At 41.8% G+C, this 4,052-nt stretch overlaps 1 pseudogene; it reads left to right on the top strand.

The window, feature by feature from the left end:
• Window positions 1-409: 409 nt before the first annotated feature.
• LOC136174666 (olfactory receptor 4C15-like) lies at window positions 410-1,336 on the top strand (annotated as a pseudogene).
• Window positions 1,337-4,052: the final 2,716 nt, after the last annotated feature.

Raw genomic sequence — 4,052 nt, 5'->3', positions numbered from 1 at the left:
AATGAAAAAAAAAAAAAAGACACATCTGAAAATTACAGTTGCTAGCTTCACAGACACAGAGGAATTCACGGAAGTATGGAGCACTTAGATGACTTTGTGGAGTCACATAGAGTTGAAACCATTAGGAGAATCCAGATCTCATGGAGAGAGCCCAGTGCTTTATCAGTAAATTATAACATCAAATGTTACAGGTGACAAGCTCTGAGTGTTTGAAGAAATGGAAAACATCATGGAAAAAAGAAAGACTTGAAAGGAGAACTGGGGCAAATTACCAAGGATATGCGCCACAGTCGCCGAGATAGCACTGTTTCTATCCTGAGACAGCCGGATCACAATGCTATCATGATTAACAATTATCACTCTTTATTCTTTGTAGGTAATACAGGCTCAGGAAGGTATTACTTGCTGAATGGATGTCCTCAGGCCTCCCAACAATGTGACTGAATTTGTTCTCTTGGGACTCACACAGAATCCACACTTGCAGAAAATACTCTTCATTGTCTTTCTGTTCATTTTTTTATTCACTGTTCTGTCCAATCTGCTCATTGTCATCACCATCTCCCTCAGCCCCACACTTTCGGCTCCCATGTACTTCTTTCTCACTTACTTGGCTTTATTAGATGCCTCCTTCATCTCTGTGAGCGCGCCCAAAATGATCATTGACCTGCTGTTTCAGAGGAGAACCATCTCCTGGGGGGGCTGCCAGACTCAGCTTTTTTTGGAGCACTTCCTGGCAGCATCAGAGGTCATCGTCCTCATGGCCATGGCCTACGACCGCTACGTGGCCGTCTGCAAGCCTCTGCATTACACGGCCGTCATGTGACAGGGGCTCTGCCAGCTCCTGGTGGTGGCGGCCTGGGTCGGGGGGATCCTGCATGCCTCAGTCCAGATCCTTTTCACCATGGACTTGACCTTCTGTGGTCCCAGCGTCATCGACCACTTCATGTGTGATTTCTTCTCGCTGTTGGAGCTTGCCTGCAGCGACACCTACAGGCTGGGAGTGGTGGTGGCGGCCAACAGCGGGGGCATGTGCTTGCTCATTTTTGTCATCCTAGTCACCTCCTACATAGCCATCCTGAGCTCCCTGAAATCCCATGGCTCTGAAGGACGGCGCAGAGCCCTCTCTACATGTGGCTCCCACTTTACAGTAGTGGTTCTCTTTTTTGGTCCTTGTATATTCACCTACACACGTCCTGTGGCCATTTACCCTGTGGACAAGTGGGTGACTGTGTTCTTTGTAATCCTCTGTCCCATGTTAAATCCTATCATTTACACAGTGAGAAACACAGAGGTGAAAAAAGCTATGAGGAATCTGTTGAAGAGAAGAATCACTTAGGATATTCAGGATGCCAAGAAAGTGATTATTTACACACATAGGAAGGGTTACACTTGTCTTAGATTGTGAAAAAGAAAGTTAATAAATTTTGCAGATCGCTGATGTAAAAGAAAGGCCTATAAAATAATATTTGCTGAATAATTACTAACAGATTGGTATTTATTTAGCATTTTGATAATTTTTAAATTGCTTTGTCAAGGCTTCAATACTCACATTCATAGTTTCAGAATACTTAATTGAAATAACAACAATAAACTCCTAGTTCAATCATTGTAGAGTATATTAGTCTCCAGTGTCTTATTGCTGCTTCTCCAAATTCTCACATATGTTACATGTATAAAATTGATTTTTCCATAGGACGTTCATGTTAGAATCCCTGTTATTTTCTTAGGCTATCATAAATCCAGTAAAAGAAAATTCTTGATAGATACAAGGGAAAGGGTGGGGAGAGAAAAACTCAATGTTGATTTTTTTCTGTTAATTTATGAAATTCAACAAAGGAAACATCCACAAAAGGAGGAAATAATAATTCACAATTTAATTCTTTTTTAGCACAAAAACTAAGCCAGAATTTTGAAATTACTCTTCATTTGCTCTTAAATATCTTTATGGCTCACAGTTTTTCTTGATTCTGAAGGAAACATTTTCTTTTTCTGTACCAAGGATTGAGCCATGTGAAACTGGGGTGGGGGTTCAGTTCAGTTCAGTTCAGTCTCTCAGTCGTGTCCGACTCTCTGTGACCCCAAGGACTGTAACATGCCAGGACTCCCTGCTCATCACCAACTCCTGGAGTTTATTCAAACTCATGTCCATTGAGTCAGTGATGCCATCCAACCATCTCATCCTCTGTCGTCCCCTTCTCCTTCAATCTTTCCCAGCATCAGGGTCTTTTCCAATGAGTCAGCTCTTCAAATCAGGTGGCCAAAATATTGGAGTTTCAGCTTCAGCATCAGCCCTTCCAATGAACACCCAGGACTGATCTCCTTTAGGATGGACTGGTTGGATCTCCTTGCAGTTCAAGGGACCATCAAGACCCTTATCCAACACCACAGTTCAAAAGCCTTACTTCTTCGGCACTTGGTTTTCTTTATAGTCCACTTCTCCCATCCATACATGACTACTGGAAGGACCATAGCCTTGACTATGGAGACCTTTTTGGCAAAGTAATGAGAAGGTAACAGGCAGGAAGGCCAGGGGTCTCCAAATGGAGGAAAGAGGCTGCAAATGCCAGACATTTTTATCTCTCTTAAGTGGCAGGAAGAAACAAACCAGTGATCTGTTTTTCCTTCTCTATACAAATTTAAAAGGAGGTTTCTCTTAACATTCTGTGTTGCCATGACACCTGGTCTCACCTAAAGCTAACTACTGTTAAACCTTGAGTTAACCAATACATTTCTTTTTCTTATGGAAATATTGTTTTAAGCTATGTTAATGAACCCCAGACTCTTTCTTCAAGTTGGTTCCACCAAACGGCCTAACTTACTTACTCAGGTACTGTTCCCCTAATCTACATAAACAGAACTATTTGTTGGTATTCTGCCCTTCTACAAGATTCAAGTCAATCGTTTTATGGCCTGGGATGAATTATCTGGTGCCATTCTAAATTTTATGAGATTCCTTTCTTTTCATTAACAGACTGTGAGTGACTATATAACATCTAGCTAGAGACTAGGAGGGGGATACGCTTTTGCCCCCTTCTGATGCCAATGTCAGAAGCTTCCTCTATCTCCTTTATACTTTAATAAAACTTTATTACACAAAAGCTCTGAGTGATCCAGCCTCGTCTCTGGCCCCGGACAGAATTCGTCTCCTCCGGAGGCCAAGAATCCCGCGTCTTATCTTTCAGCAACAACCTTTCAGTAATGTCTCTGCTTTTTAATATTCTGTCTTGGTTGGTCATAACTTTTCTCCCGAGGAGTAAGCATCTTTTTATTTCATGGATGCAGTCACGATCTGCACTGACTTTGGAGTTCCCAAAAATAAAGTCTGCCACTGTTTCCACTGTTTCTCCATCTATTTGCCATGAAGTGATGGGACCAGATGCCTTGATCTTAGTTTTCTGAATGTTGAGTTTTAAGCCAACTTTCTCACTCTGCTCTTTTACTTTCATCAAGAGACTCTTTAGCTCTTCTTCACTTTCTGCCATCTGCGTATCTGAGGTTATTGATATTTCTCCTGGCAATCCTGATTCCAGCTTGTGCTTCTTCCAGACCAGTGTTTCTCATGATGTACGCTGCATATAAGTCAAATAAACAGGCTGACAATATACAGTCTTGACGTACTCCTTTTCCTATTTGGAAGTAATCTGTTGTTCCATGTCCAGTTCTAACTGTTGCTTCCTGACCTGCATACAGGTTTCTCAAGAGGCAGGTCAGGTGGTCTGGTATTCCCATCTCTTTCAGAATTTTCCACAGTTTATTCTGATCCACACAGTCAAAGGCTTTGGCATAGTCAATAAAGCAGAAATAGATGTTTTCTGGAACTCTGTTGCTTTTTTGATGATCCAGAAGATGTTGGCAATTTTATCTCTGGTTCCTCTGCCTTTTCTAAACCACCTTGACCATCTGGAAGTTCACGGTTCACATATTGCTGAAGTCTGGCTTGGAGAATTTTGAGCATTACTTTATTAGCGTGTGAGATGAGTGGAATTGTGCGGTAGTTTGAGCACTCTTTGGTATTGCCTTTCTTAGGGATTGGAAATGAAAACTAGCTTTTC

The sequence above is a fragment of the Muntiacus reevesi genome, chromosome 9 (genome assembly GCF_963930625.1).
Source record: "Muntiacus reevesi chromosome 9, mMunRee1.1, whole genome shotgun sequence".
Classification (NCBI taxonomy): Eukaryota; Metazoa; Chordata; class Mammalia; order Artiodactyla; family Cervidae; genus Muntiacus; species Muntiacus reevesi.
Note: the sequence above shows the minus strand (reverse complement) of the source record. Positions and strands in the feature narration are given on the sequence as shown.